This window comes from Tachypleus tridentatus, chromosome 6 (genome assembly GCF_004210375.1).
Source record: "Tachypleus tridentatus isolate NWPU-2018 chromosome 6, ASM421037v1, whole genome shotgun sequence".
NCBI lineage: Eukaryota > Metazoa > Arthropoda > Merostomata > Xiphosura > Limulidae > Tachypleus > Tachypleus tridentatus.
In genome coordinates this window covers 56,250,182-56,266,833 of record NC_134830.1, presented here as the reverse complement: position 1 = coordinate 56,266,833, position 16,652 = coordinate 56,250,182, and the positions used below count along the sequence as shown (strand labels likewise).

The window sequence follows — 16,652 nt, the reverse complement described above, 5'->3', positions numbered from 1 at the left end:
TTGAAGTTCAATTTAAGGTCACAGTTTAAAGATACAACACAATGTCAATATTCAAGTTCAATATTTTAAAAAAATATATCACTAGTGAAATCCCTCCTTAAACACTGAAAGTCCTAAAGGTTATAACACTAGTCAGGTTTTTGTATATTCCAGTTCTATATTTATATTAATCCTCAGCTTGAATATGATAAATGTTTATCACTTTTTAAGTCACTGGCAATATATGACAAATCAGATAACTGACAAATAGTCATTACTTATTACCATTAGTCATAACTGTAAGCAACAATCATCTCATTGCAGTGAAGTTCTGTTTATAGCATTTGCAAACTCCAAAAACATGTATCATACATTTATTTTCAAAATCTATTCTTTGCAGCTTTTATGTAAACAAATTTAATGAAAGACATGCAGAAACAACTGGAATGGTATCAAGTTTAAGAAGTTTTAGAAAGAACAAAGACACAACATGTGAAACAAAATGGTCATATTAAAAAGTGAAAACCATTCACCTTATTAATTCTTAAAAAATCAAAATATAAACATCTCAACTTTAGTTTTACTATCACAAATTCTAAAGTTTCTGAATAAATATAAAAAATACCATAAAACTAAGATAAGTTATGCTTTTATTCCTATAAAACTAAATATAGTGATACTGATAGGGTAATTAAATACTAATCACAAAAGCTGTGACAAAAAAAGTTAACCAGCGAAATGTAGTAGAAACAATAAAACTATTCTACATTCATGTCATTTGTAAATAAATTTTGAACGCAAAGTAAAAACCTACTGTACTACTTAAAATTATAAACAAAGTGTTATATTCAAATTAGAAACTGATCTTAATACATGAAAATAAAGTTAAACAATATTCTGAAACAATTTAAAGTAAAGAATACGTAAAATTAATATGAATTGAGCTTCCCAAAACAAGATTAGAGAAAATTACTCATACGAATCACGATCACACTAGTAGTAAAGTACCACCAGTAGACATCAATATCATACCGTTAAGCCTAAATTTTGGGCATGGTAAAGAAAAATAATTATAATTTACAACATATTTTCTAGATTCATTTGTGCTTATGCTAATTTCATCTAACAATGACACAATAATTCATAAGACACCTAAATCACGATATATTCCAGAACTTCATCAAAAAAGTAGAAGCCACAACAGACACACAAACTACACATATCTTACATTTCAACCATTTACTTTCCCATTAAAGATATCGTTTAACTTCTCGTGTTGTACGAGAGAACGTATAGGTGTCGCAGAAACATCCTTTGCTAGTTAAATGTTTACGTGGTAGTGATATCTAAGTTACAAATGAAGTTCGAAAGAAGTGTTCATAGTCTATATGAAATAGTTAAATGAAGTATAATATTTGGCTTTGGCAACAGTTATTCATGTGTATTAAGTCGAATACTGTTGTTAACGTACGCTGTTTAAATTTAAGTTGTATGACTTGCATTGTAAATTACTATTAATATTACTAACACTAATTAGTGTTAGTAATGACTAATAGTACTCGCTAGTTCTGTTTACTCGTGGAATTAACATTAGTAGTATATGAATTTTTCTAACATACGATGATACAAAGTCAGTAGTATTCATCGCAGACGCTGAAAGTTAAGAAATATGCTATGTACACTCGTATTGCTTCTCCATTTTAATAGTAGGTAAGTGTTCAATAAGCTTACGATTTTTAAGGTTGATATTTATAATCATAACTATAATATGATTTTGTAAGTTAAATTTATGCAGAGGTTAATCAGTTTTTTTCATCAACAGGAATATACCGAAATATATAGTATATATTATATAATGTTGTAAATAAACTTGATCATTAATAAGTAAACCATCCAACATCGTTATTCCTTATTACTGTTAGTAATATTACACTTGGTTTAATGGGAAAAAAATAATCTCATTGAATTTGAGGTTAAGCTAGAACATACAGTGCTTTATCAGGAGTTTATGAAAGATTATAAAAACCTTCTTACTCGTAAATTTATAAAATTAGAACCCGTAAATCATGTTAGCTCTTTTAACCACAACTATATACACTGATGAAGAATCATAAACTTTGTGAAATTAGAATCTGAAACTTTTTAAACTATTAAACTGAAGTTAAAGTAATGCTAAAGAATCACACTCAGATTAATCTCTGGCTTAGCAACACCAATAATCTTCTCATATAGTAATTTCTTTTAAAGTTAAATTGCCATAGATGTATCACATTACAAATTTGGAAATTAATTTTTACTGAAACTGTTTATTTTAATAACAAATATGAAAGGTTGCAAACCAGATATATTTTGCACGTGTATCTTGATCCTTTTGACCCTTCCATTATGGATTGAGTGGAATCAACCTAACTCATAACCATGAAAGTATGTATAAGAGTAATTATAGTAAGATTTTTGATAATGCATATGTATGTTTGCAAACTTTTGCAGGTTATTGGTAGACATTACAAGGCTTCCATGGACAAAATATATTGGTTTCTGAATTGAGTATTAAGATGTTTTCATTGAAGATTTTGTCGAAACTTTCTGTCAGAATATTGACTATCAAAAATTAGAGAAATTTTCATTTTAAGGTTAAAAATACTTTAATGCCTCAATTTTTTTATATTTCACATGTGAAATCTGTATGGTCTCTAGTTAATTATCAAATGTTTTTTTTAACAAAAAACATTGTTTCATCTGTTATTTTACAATTGAATCAGAATCTCTATTTGGTAGATTTGACCAACTCATAACCATCATAAATATTAGAAAATAAGCATAAATTATACTTTTTTCATTCTAAAATGACTGTGTATTAAACTCAAAAATACAAATGGCTAGTCAAAATAGCTTAAATGTCATAACACTATACATATATTATTAATTTTCTTATATTGACCTTTCAGCCATTGCTGACTAATATCACAGAAGTTATAATGATGCAGGACACATGCACTGATCTTATCTCTAAGTATATAAAATTGATCTTTAAAAAGTGACCTGTCTTGGCTGTATTTTGCTGGACTAGTACTAATATAAAATACAGTCATGTTTCACTTAGAGTATATTGTATATGTGAAAATATTATTACTATTTATAAATGTTATTAAACTTATTTTTTAAAAAATAGAACAGTAAATAGATAAGTATATTAAACAATTATATCTTCTAGTTACAATGATCTTTGTACACATTTGCTGCTTGTCAGATTACTAAGCCATATAAAATTTTGCACATGAAGGGTGTGGAATAAAATTATATTTTTAGGTTTTACATATATTTGAAATAACCAAAAAATCATAAATTATTATATTGGTATCGCAGAATTTTGCTACAATTTACCAAATTTATTAACTTAGTAAACTTTATTTGGGTTTAAAAAATATATGTAATTTAACCAGACTAAAGATTCAACCTACCTTCTTGAATAATGTTTTTCAAATGAAGAAGATAATGATGTGGCAGTTGAAAATGGCTGAAGAAGCCACAAGGGGGGCATTGGTTATTTACATGTTACAGACAGAATTAAGTGGATATGAGGAAGCATTTCTAGAAATGAAAAGAAGCAGAGCCACTGTGTTTGATTCAGTACGTGAGTGATACCTCAGCAAATAGGAAAGGCAGAAGGTTATTTATTTCATATTCTAGCTTGTAAATATCAGTAATTTCGGTTCTTAATTCATAAGAAACTACAGACTTTATATTTTGATATCTCAAACTTATAATGTGAATCAATGCTACATTCAGCATACCCTGTGACACATAAAACTCTTGAGGATTTATTTTTTAATATTTACTTTGAAATTAATAAATTTACTGATGGATCATATTAAGATTTGAATTGTAATTTGCAGTTTGTTTCCAAATTTATTGAGATTAATTCATCAAATAGTCATGTAATTAAATTTTGACTTCAACAAATGCAATGATATAGCCTTTGACCCATGACAATAACAATATGCATAGAAGTAAGGTTAATTATATTTTTCCAATCAAGGAAAACCAACTCATTGTTTTTTAAATGTAAACCTTGTCTTTTCACTTCTTAAATTTTCTACTTATTTTTTAAAGGTCCAATTTAACTTTAAAAATTAAACTTGTGTGGCATGTCAGTAGAAGCTTTAGCTTCTAAAGCAATAGCTGGTTTTTGCCTCATCATAAAGGAAGAGATCTTTTTGTGTTCAGTATTACAAACCTGAAGAGGTCTGCTGTTTGTGTTAACTTGTGATTTCTCACAATCACATTTATCATTAGTCAGTTAAAAGTTCTTTTAAAGATGACTCAAATGCAACATTTTATACAAACACATTGCAGTTTAGGCTCAAGTTCTAAATAAAAGGACAACTTGATAAATTGTGGTTCCTATAGCACTCGTTTTCCATCACAGCTGTTGGGATACATATGATCTGCAGTCAGGTTTAATCCAGTTATTTGAGAATTGGAAGAATCCCTTGGTTAAAATTGAAGTATGTAAGGAGAAAACTGTAATAATACTTGTTTATAGACATACAGAGTGACAAGTTTTTAATTTTTAAATACTGTTCTCTGTGTATTTATTCTTGTAAGTATAGTTTACCCATCTTTTACCTTTCCAGGATATGCTGGAAAGTGGATTAATTATCATTTTTACTTCAGTTGTGAACTGAATGCTGATTTTTAAATGGTCAGTGTAATGAAGATAGGAGGTAGAGGTAATATCTATCAAGTGTCATAAAATGAGCAAAATTAAGGTTTCTTATTGTCACTGGTTTTTAATAATCAAACAATCCAAGTAGTCATATTTTTATTATGTATGTTGTTAAGCACAAAATAACATGGGGGTTTACCTTGTAATTTTAGGGTGTCTCAATTTTGATTCCTCTCACACTAAGCTAGATCACCCTATCTTTGTTATTTCAAAGCTGCAAGGCTGTAAGTCATGCAACTAACTTTGAACTACTCAGAAGAGAGAAGGTATCTGGTTAGCAGTGTCCACCACCAACTCTGGCTACAAAAGAGTTAAATAAAGTGTAAATTTATAGTTTATTATATTTTGTAATATTTCGATTTTATAATCATGTAACTGCATTCTCTAACCCTTTCCACTAGAGTCAAAGGCCCTGCAATTTTTTTTTTGTTGACTCACTTTTAGAATTTTATAAAAATAATATTTTATGAATTTATGCTAGTAAGTTTGGTAAGAAACTGTAGATATTAATTCATAAAATGATAATATGATCTAGTAGTTAATTTCTTAATTTAAAATTAAATATTAAAAAGAAATCTGTAATATTGACTTTTTGCATGTCATATGGTATGTTGAATGCAGCATCAGCTCACATTATGTTTGTGATGTCAAAATATAGTTTATTGTTTCTTATGAATTAGGAACTCAAATTACCAACTAAGAACCTCCTATTTTTTCATTTACTGAAATATCAGTCATGCACTGAATCAAACACTGGCACTGCTCACTTGATGTTATTTCTGAAACGCTTTCATATGTACTCTTACTTCTTTCTGTGGCTTGCGAGTGACCAGTCAAAAGCTCAGAATGCTCCCCTAGTGGCTTGCTCAGTTATTTTCAAGTACCAAGAATGTCATTTTGTTCTTTCATTATAAACCTTCAATTTAGTAAGTTGAGTCTTTAGTATGTATGCTTGTATTACATATTTTTAGACTCAAATATAGCTTACTAAGCTGCTAAACTTGGTAAATTGTGGTGGAATTCTGTGGTATCAGTATAGTAATGTATGATTTTTTGGTTAATTCAAACATATATATAAAGCCTAAAAAATATTTTGTTTCACATCCTTCAGGTACAAAATTTTATAAATTTTTATTGTGGTTAGGAGATCAGTCAAATCGACTGTTCCTGTACAGAGATTTGTTTATGAAAATATAAAGTTTTTTTTTCAAGAAATGTTTAAAAAAAATCTGGACATTATAAAGGTTTTACAGTTGAAATTTGAAAATTTTCTGATGCATAAAAGTATTTCTAATATTAAAATGAAAATTACTTTGTGTATTCAATAGGCAACATGTGAAAATAAAAAGACATGAGGAAAACATTGCTTAACAATCCTTAATACTTGATTAAAAAATATATTTTTTTTATGTGAAAGCATTGTAATGCGTACTAATAGTCTGCTAAATTTTATAATCATGCACTTAAATATTTAAAATTTATAGCATGAAAACTATAACAAGCACAAAATGATAATGAGGTTGGTCCCAGGGTCCAAACTTGTGCTCAAAGAATGAATGTTATATAAGTAGGTGTATACCTACGGTAGGTGCTCAAGGATGAAACCCTAATACTCCCTCTCTTTTTTTTCAAAATTAATAACTTAGTATTGTGTAATTAGGCATAGATCTAGAAAGGTCCACACACCCCTTAATTTTTTTTTTCAGAAATTAATAAAAAACAGTCAGATGTCCTTATATTAACATAAAGTATCAAAATGAAACATTAGGTGTCTGTTTTAGTTTGGTTTATTAATTAACATAAAACTATTTTGAGCTTTTCTGAAATCCACACTGCTGGAAGTTACAGCCTTAGCTAGTAACACATTATTTCTAAGCTAATACAACGATATCAACATAAATCAAACATTACCATCGCAAGTTTATATCTCTTGCCTTTACTCAACAATACGTCCAGATTTCAAAGATTTGTTTTTATCAAAATTACTAATCTTTAGGACAGCTGCAGCTCTAATAAAATAGGCTTATTACAGAATCAATTTTTCATTACTTAAAAGTTGATGTGTAAAATAAGTGAAAATCCAACCAATATGACTCTTTAGGTTATGTCTTTTAACATTAATTTTATGTTGACTTATTTAGATTACTTTAGGACTATATGGTGGATGATGATTAATCCAAAATGTCATATTATTTTAGTCAAGTTTCTTAGTTCTTATAAAAAAAATACAGAAAATTTGGTTACAGTGTTACATAGCAAATTTTTAACATTTAATTGGCATCATACCATCACTGTAAAAATGGAACATTACTACAGGTAGCATGGAGGAGATGAATATTTTGATTGTTAATGTAATAACACTATACTGTATGAATAGAATTACCCTTGTTAATTCTCTAATAGTTTTCAAACCTTGCAACATAAAACTATAGTTAAAGAAAGTTTTATATTACAAAGCAAACTGATATCACTCTAATTTTTATGCTGTTTAACTTTAAATTTACAAAACTTGAAGAATATCCAAAATGGTAGGTTTCTACTTTGGTTAAGTATGTGTTTGCTTAATAAATAAATTTTTGATTACTCACTTCCTCTAGTTCAGGTTACAAAATATTTGAGTAAAGGTATAGTTGTAATTACAACATTCAAGGCCCCAAAATTATCTTAAACATGCTTATAAACATGTAAACAATAGTAAATTGTATGAAATTACAAAGTCTAAAAAACTGTTAATAGTATTGTTTCAACAACTGGCTAATAAGTAAATAAATCTTTTATTTAAACAATGCAATTGTATTGTGTGTGATACATTTTCATGTGCAAAGTTTAGGATTGAAAAATAACTTAATTCTGTTGTTGTGCCTAAAGTCTGAATATAGGGTTTCCCTGGTTTTTCTTATTTTGTTTTTTTCACACTTGATATAATATTTCAAGGCAAATTTTAAGAGTCAATTTTATATGTTAAATATAACTATATTTCAATATTTTGAACTAAAAATGTTTTATAATCAATGTTTTGACATTTATTTGGTATAATTTGTGAAGGAAGAAGTTTCACATTTCCATTACATCACAGATGAAGCAAGATTTTGTCTGTAAACAAAGCAAATCCACTTTTCAATTTATTTTAAAATTGTTCTGCCCAACCAAAGAAGTAACTTCCTTTTTGCTAAGAGTAATCTCTTAGTTTCTGTAGAAGTTTTGATTAAACTTTTGTTATGGTTCCACATGAAGTGTTGAACTACAGAGAGCATAGTATCTTCAAGTATGGTTGATGTAGACTTGTGATTTATTGTTCTAGTTCTGTTTTCACATATTTAAGTCATTTTCACACTTTTGAGTTCCAATGATAAGTAAAATCCTGGGTCAAAGAGGTATTAAAATGTGATACATTGTATATCATTCTATTTATATTATTCTTATTACAATTTTAAAAAATTACATGCTACTTTTTCTCAAAATTTTACAGAAAAATACAATATCTTGAAAAATGCTTGTGACCCCAATTTAAACATTCTACAATTTAGTTGGGTTCATAATCTATAACTTTGGTAACTCTGATCTGATTGACATCATATGTAACATTGTTGTAGAATAGCAAGTGCCCTCAGTACTTTCTCTTAATCATTGAAGATCACCCTTACATTGTTCAAGTTTCTTTCTGCTGTCTTTTTTGATCTTTTATCAATTACAGATAACAAGTTATAGGTTACAGAACTGAAGAATTTTCTTCATTGTTAAATTTGTTCATAATAACAGTAGCTCTAACTTCATCAAAAGGAATAATTGTTATTTTTGAAGCATTTATCTTTTGTGATATTAGACTGGTGTGTTTGTGCTAAGAACTTGTTTCATTTTAATGATAAGTTTTGTGTTATTAGATTGCTACTGTTATCATGAAGAGTTACCATATTTGGTAATTTGTATTCCAGTAATTGTGTCAAAACAAGTGACACTATGTGGTATGGAATAGAAGTTTAATCACATGTTCAAAATCACTAAAGGGTTGCTATAATTGAAAAGTTCTGGAGTTGAGGACAGATTTAAGTTTGTTTCCTCTGGACATAAACTTTCTTCAGAGATTAGTTATTTTACAATAGCACATAGTTAATGTACTACAAGTAGCTTTTAATTCAAATTTTCTAATCAAATAATTTTTATAAGTTTTATTTGGAACTTTTACTAAGAAGCAATTAGGTGTAATTCCTTCATATGATTTAAATTCACTTACAAAACTTAGCTTCCAAACAAATGTTGAATAATCTCTGTTAATGGATTCCAAAACCTTGCTAACAGTACCTGATGGCAACAGTTAGTGTTTGTATGTTCTGCAAGTAATGTATTTTCTATTGTTACTTTCATTAACATTATTGGTTAGAATGTTTGAACTTCCAATTTTCTTACTTTGTTTTGTATCATCCTACTTTTATTACAGAGATTGTTTTATTAGCTTAATATATGTATATACATATGTAATATATGTATCTAAGCTGGCCAATTCTTGTAAGAGATTATTTGGTTTAGGGCTAAAAATATTATTGACAGTGAGAGTATCCAACTGATCAAACAATGTTTTGTTATCTTTACAAGTAAGAACATATGTGTAGATTATGTTTAATTAAAGTCATTCCAAGGTTGAGTTTTAGTTTTGCTCTAATGAAAAAAACTTCCTCTAATAACAAAAAAATAACATTTAGAGCAAGAGAATTTCTATTCTCATGTTTCTCTTTTTCAAGATAGCTAATGATAATTTAAGGTAATTCTTCATCTATCTTAACTTTTCCTTTATCAAGCTTTCTTATGGTTTGGTTAAATGTAATCATGGTCAGGAAGTTTGTTTTAAAGTATTTTTTCTAAGTTGTATTTTTAAATTAGCTATTTCTGTAAGGTAAACAAAATCTTACCATAGTTAAAGACATTGACCAGTTTCAAAAGATTCTCTCTTTCATTCTTTTTCTACAAGCTAACTTTCCGGTATTGTATAGTATGGGCTTCAAACTCAAGTTTAAAATTGTCTTTTAAAAAAAAAACAAACAATCATTGTGTGGTTAAGAAAGTCCCATACTTTATATTAAAAGTCAAGACTACATTCCAAATGTCAGTATTGTGACAGAGAAGGTACCAAACTCTTCATCAGTAACATGCACCAACATCAGCTGATTTTCATGGCACACATAATGAGTGAAGATGGATGCTTTGCATGTATAAACTTGTGGTAAAAGAAGACCCAAGATACACAGCAAACATGATTTTTTTTTCTTAGTAATAAAGCATCTGTAATGTCAGTTATGTCATTTTTGATAATCTAATATGCAAACTGTTATAATTTTGATACTGAAGTGGTTTTTATAACTAGTGAAGTACAGAAGCATGTGATAGTGTGTTGATTAGAGTGGCATAAATGAATTCTTTACATGTATATATCTCGGTTATGCATAATTTACTTGAATGATATTTATCTATATTACACAGTACAGTCATAGTTGCATATATTTAAGTCACTAAAATAGCCATCAACCACTAGTTTTTTGTATATGTGTATGTTGCACTATAAACAACTGTCTACTGTTTTTAAATAGTAGCATTGATCTTTGAAGTTGTAAACCCAAAATGAATATATCTACTCCTTCTTCAAGGGAAATAATTTGTTAAATTTTATTAAAATTTGATTTTTTGGAAGTAATTATAATACAAAAACCAGATTTTGGTTTATTGAAGTGGTGGTCCTGGTCTTTGGTCTTTTAATTCCAAAATTAATAGGGCTCATCTGCATCCTAAATGAAGTTTGGGTTGTTGTTGTCTTTTCTATAACTATTTATCACATAAAAAGTAAAATGTATACAGGCATAAACCAACAATGGCATCACTGCAATCCTCTGGGTAGGGAGTAGAGTGGAGAAGTGAAACAAGTTATTGTTTCACAGTGTGCTTTTGGAAGTTGATAAAAGGTATTTTACACTCAATATGCATTTCTTAACAGGAGCTTGAAAGCAGTACCATTATTTGTAATATAATATTTACAAGCATGTACTACAATTATAATTATAAATAGCTAATAGATTTTTCTATAAAATAAATCATTCTGTACAGGAACAGTGTATATAGTAAACTGAAAGTTTTAGTTTAGAAGTCATACTATATAAAACCTTTCATCGTTGAGCTGGGCAGCATTACATGATCACCTGGAATATGTCAAACTAACAATGTAGTAATTTACTATGCACATACTTGGGAGAACTAACTGCTGAAAACAAACATTCACCACCATCTATTCTTATGTTACTTAGTTTATAATTAACATATTAATATTTCATTCATTGCTTGTATTTATTTTCACCTAACCCTATCATTTTAATAAATTGTTATGCCTAACCAAAGCCCTTTATATATATGTTATCATGTTGCTGCTACTAGTTTTAGTCTCCGAAACTTGGAGCAGAAAAGGTTTGTGATGAATATATTCACACAGTTCTGGGTTTTTTGAATTACTACTTATCTATCTTGTTTTCAAACACTCGTGAAATCTGTAATGAGTCATTCACAGTAAACACGTGCTACTTAGGTTTCGTTTTCATGAATGTTATCAGCACTTGTGTTATTTCGTAATAAAGAGACGCTAATATGATTCATCGTATCAATTTGTACAAGTCTATGTGTATGCCAGGTAAAAAGCAGTGAAGATTTAGCAGTACATTAGACAAAACAACAACAACTGAGAACTGTAAGATGTTTATACACGTGTTTCTTGGAAGGTGTTGCATCAGTATCGCTGTGCCTCCAGATTCTATCCAACTGTGTTCCATGATGTACCCCTTTTCTTCTTCATTTTCTGCACAACAGGGCGAAATGAATTAATTTTTTGAATAGATCAATCTGGTGAAAGAGTTTATCATGCTTCTGGTATGTCCAGGTTATTCCTTAAATACACTGAACGTGAAATCGCGTTTTCGTCAACAACACGCACGAATGTTGATATTATTTTGTTTGTTTTGAATTTCGCGCAAAGCTACTCGAGGGCTATAGGCGCTAGCCGTCCCTAATTTAGCAGTGTAAGACTAGAGGGAAGGCAGCTAGTCATCACCACCCACCGCCAACTTTTGGGCTACTCTTTTACCAACGAATAGTGGGATTGACCGTAACATTATAACGCCCCCACGGCTAAAAGGGCGAGGATGTTTGGCGCGACGGGGATGCGAACCCCGACCCTCGGATTACGAGTCGCACGCCTTAACCCACCTGGCCATGCCGGGCCCGTTAATATTATTATAATCAGTTTTTGTCACTTGAAACCGTACGTTAATTTCGTAAATTGAGAAAAGAGGACAGTTGTACGTTTCACAAACATTTCATTTATTACTACGGAACTTTGTGGTAATAAATGAAATGTTTGTGAAACATACAGCTATCTCTGTTTTTCACTCTTCAATTCTCGAATCAAAGTTGTTTGTTTGTTTTGGGTTAATTGCACAAAGTTGTTCAAGAGTGAGTACCTGGGCGCTAAACGTCTTTAATTCTGAACTGTTAGCAAAGGATGATGCAGGTCGTTAACGACGCCACCCCACACCAAATCTTGTTACTGTTGTCTCGCCTAATAATGTGATTAATTCTGACTGTCACTCTTTATAACGCGACCACAGTTCCAAAGTGCGAAGAGCTATTTTGTTTTCAGTGACAACACGGATCTCCATTTTCCAAAATGCTAACAATTTAGTTACGCTCGAGCCGTCAAAATTATAATATTTGGATTGAGTGTGAGTTGAAGTACCGCATCCTTTCATAACGTCCAAGATTTCTATTTATTTCTAATCCTATTAAATGTCGTGTAATTTATTCTGTGTTTTGTTTCTGCCCTCTTCTGGATTTAATTAGTTATCGTGCCCTAGTAAAGTTTTTTACGCTTTTTGTCAGATTTCGTATCCTACTAAAGGGAAATGTTTGTAGCATTGTGGTTGTTATATGCATTACATCTGTACCTACTTATTTGTATTATGTTCGCTACTGTAGTATATACTTTATGTAAGATATGCTTTATGGTCATAGTGTACAGCACAGCTCCATAAATTCATTGTGCAAGAATTGTTTCTGTTCACAAACAGTTTGATACGTGTTTGTATTACCAACACCTCACGACCCTGTAAAAGCAAAAAAGTGACACCATTTCTCTATTTAATTAACATTAAAATTGAGTGTTGGTAAATAACGTTTTTTGTGTATGAATTATAAAGGTGTTGACGTTATTTCCCTTTTCGTCTAGTAGTAAATACTGGAAAGTGTTACGATTAGTGCATTTCATCTTTTTAGTAAGTCATAGTTTTTCGAAATTTCTGAAAATATATTAACAGTGATAGACAAATCCTAGCGAAAAATTAGCATTGTGCGTACGACTTCACACAACTAGAAACCATAAAAACGTAACTAAAATATAGTGACGTCAGAATAGCATATTTTAAAAGGTTACTTTTGACTACCTAAAATAATTTCAATGCATTCCTACAAACAAAGAACGTCAGCTCGTGGAACAAACTAAACATAAAAAGTACTGTATTGTATTCCACATTATGTAGACTAGCAATATAATTTTATCTTTGTTTTAGTGTTAGCAATGAATTTGATACACTTACGTGAACATAAAAGTTTTATATTATTCAGGTAAACCCGTAATTATAATATCTTCGTATCTTGTACATTTCTGTGAACAAAATCTCAATTTTTTTATTTTTATTTTGGTTTTTGAATGCACTTTTCGTGTAATGTCGGTGAGTGTTTTTTCCCTTTGAACTCTAATAAGGCTTTAGTTCTGTGTAAGGACTGGAATAGTTGATTATTCAACAAAGTGATGACATAAGACACTGTGGTAATCTGAGTTCTTTTGTATATTTGTTTTTAAACTTTATCATTTCTTAGTGTATGATCTATTAACGTTAATATTCGTTAGACCTGGATCATTTCAGAGATATACATACTATATAGCAAGAGTTTTTCGTCTGTGTTGTATCATGCGATGTTGTGACAATCTGGCTGAATCAGTTTCGTAGAACAACTCGGTTCCCTTCCATCAACACCACTCAAAAAAGTATTTATCAGCCATTTAAATTTTTGCAATTAATGGGAAGAGTTAATAACAAAATAAGCGAAGCTCACGGCGAACGAAGGTGACTTTTGCTGTCACACGCAGTACTGTTACCTTTGCATCAGGCGTGCAGTTTGTGTTGTGGTTTGAAATATTTTTTAATCCCAGCATTTCTGGGTACATTTACTATTATATATGGTCATTTGATTTATATTTTTGTTTGTGGTTTCTTCCACATGTATTATGTACAAGTTATTTGGTATGTTTTTACTTGTTTGTCGACACTTGTTTTGTTGTGTTTAGTTACCGCAATGATTTATAGTTTCTTCCAAATGTATCATATACAAGTTTTTTTGGTTTGTTTTTATATGTTTATCGCGAATCCCCGTCGCACCAAACACGTTCGCCATTTCAGCCGTGGGGACGTTAAAGAGTGACGGTCAATCTCACTATTCGTTGGCTAAAGAGTAGCTGAAGAGTTTGCGCGAAATTCGAAAACAAACAAACATGTTTATCGGCACTGCTGATTTGTTGCGGGAATTTTATAAAACTTCTCTTATGGAAACAGAACAAAACTTGAGTTGCTCGAGGTTAGTTTGGAAAAGAAGTATAACTAGGGGTTTTCATTTTCGGGTTTTATTTCGATATTTTAACACAGAGTTCTTCCCTGTGTGTTCAGGCATAGAACTGTATATACAAGTGTCTGTAATTCAAAGAGAGACAGAAAAAAAAGTGTGTCAAGCACTAACACACGATGACCATGCCCCGAATCCATTTGGTGCTCTTAAAAAACCAGAATAGTTTGTTTTGAAATTCGCACAAAGCTACACGAGGACTGTTTGCGCTAGCCTTGTCTAAATTAGCGGTGAAAGACTAAAGGTAAATTAGTTAGTCATCACTACCCACCGCCAAGTCTTAGGTTACTCTTTTACTTTAGGTTACTCACTGAATGGTTTGATTGACTGTTGCATTATAACGCTTCTACGCCTGAAAGGGGCGAGCATGTTTGGAAGGACAGAGATTCGAACTTATGACTCTCAGATTGCGAGTCAAGCGCCCTGACCACCTGGCCATGCCGGGCCATCGAGAATAGAAAACCATGACCGTTATATTTGAAATATCTGGCCCTTACCAAAAATTGTTTGGGCACATAGTGATGCCGTCCCCCAGTGTCATCTCTGCGGATTTAGAGTGTTAGAAACCGGGTTTCGATACCTGTGGTAGACAGACCACAGGAAACCCATAATGTAGCTTTGTGCTTAATTACAAACACACTTCAAAATAGTGGCGCCTCTGCTGATAATAAATTTTGTTATCTAACTATTTATTGTCATACGTCTGCCAAGAAGGATGTGTTTGAAATATATATTTACCGTAATGTTGTTAAATTAATTATATATTTTCGGTTGGGCAGTATGTATGGATAAAATTAATTTCCACCGGAATGTGTGTGTTTTTTTTGTTGTTGTTTTTTTTCTGTCATCATCATGCTTGGAAAAATCGTCCCGATTAAAATTTTAAGAAAAATCCCATCCTAATGAGAAAATTAAAATTTTCCATGTATCAGGACCTCGTAAGTACAACATGTCGAATTAAACCGTTAGTCCAGTCCTCGGTAAGAAAAATACCATCGTCCATTCTGGATGTATTATTTTGCTTCACCGAGGCATCAACTTTGTCGTTTTCTACTCACATGACGCGCAGTTTTCACAGAAAGTCAAAATCAAGCAGTAATTGTAAAAGAAAACAAAAAACGAATCGTATTGTTTAATACTAACTTTCAGAAGAAAAAGACTCTTATAAAGACTTATCTTTCAAACCTTTATTGTTTTTTTAAATAATGTAAAACTGAACTTATCTCGTCTGTTTCCTCTGTATGAAGAAGCACCTAAACCATTTTAAAATATTGTACATTTAAAATAATAAACTTCACTGTTCAATATTTCAGCCCTTCAGTGGCACCGAAGTATGTCTGCGAATTCACAACACTAGAAACTAGGTTTCAATTCCCATGTTAGGCAGAGCACAGATAGCCCATTGTATAGCTCTGTGTTTAATTCCAAACAATCAGGCCCGGCATGGCCAGGTGGTTGAGGCAATCGACCCGTAATCCGAAGGTAGCGGGTTCGAATTCCCGTCTCACCAAACATGCTTGCCCTTTTATCCGTGGGGACGTTATAATGTTGATCGTGTCAATCCCACTATTCTTTGATAAAAGAGTAGCCCAAGAGTTGGCGGTGGGTGGTTATGACTGGCTGCTTTCCCTCTCGTCTTGCACACCTAAATTGGGGATGGCTAGCGCAGATAGCCCTCGTGTAGCTTTATGTGAAATTCAAAACAAACAAACAAACCAAACGATCAGTCAACCAGTATTCCAAGACGAAAGTACGCGTGGTTTGAGAGAGTGCATGTTAGTGTTTGGTTTTAAATTTCATTTTAATTGAAGCAGTTTTTTTTTATCAATTAAGCTAATACCGGTGAAAGCTACTAAATAGGGAATTGTATATATTTTAAATGGTCCACACAGCATATTTAAAATACACATTAGAACTTAGAAGTAGATACTAGATATGTAATATTACCCACCTACACTCCTTCCTTGGCCTTTTCTCAAGCAATATGCAATGTAATGTGAAAAAGCATAGGTCGAATTCTGTGGTCGCCTATCACAATAATTCACAGTTCAATTTTAACGGACATTTAAAATTCGTCAAGATGAGGCGTTTGCTTCTAAATATTCTAGCTGTTTGTTAGAAGTTTTCTACAAAATCTTAGTGTTTGAAGGTATTCATAGAAAAAATTAAAAGGTAAATTACATTGTTGTTGTCGCACTTTATCTTCAACATGGAATACCATGGCATTGCCGTACGTCAT

At 31.0% G+C, this 16,652-nt stretch overlaps 2 protein-coding genes across 4 annotated transcripts in view; one reads left to right on the top strand and one right to left on the bottom strand.

Moving 5' to 3' along the window:
- brun (trafficking protein particle complex subunit brun) overlaps positions 1 to 1,247 on the bottom strand; it is a 69,785-nt gene extending 68,538 nt beyond the window's left edge. The window contains 1 exon segment of the mRNA XM_076504910.1: positions 1,208 to 1,247. The gene's annotated coding sequence lies outside the window, so the exon portion shown is untranslated.
- A 14-nt stretch (positions 1,248 to 1,261) lies between these two features.
- The window catches only part of LOC143252569 (E3 ubiquitin-protein ligase RNF217-like), a 47,951-nt gene continuing 32,560 nt past the window's right edge, over positions 1,262 to 16,652 (top strand). Inside the window, exon 1 of one of the 3 annotated variants that reach the window (XM_076504909.1) lies at positions 1,262 to 1,689. The gene's annotated coding sequence lies outside the window, so the exon portion shown is untranslated. The remainder of the gene's footprint in view (positions 1,690 to 16,652) is intronic. The other 2 variants (XM_076504906.1, XM_076504908.1) reach the window with 2 other exon arrangements.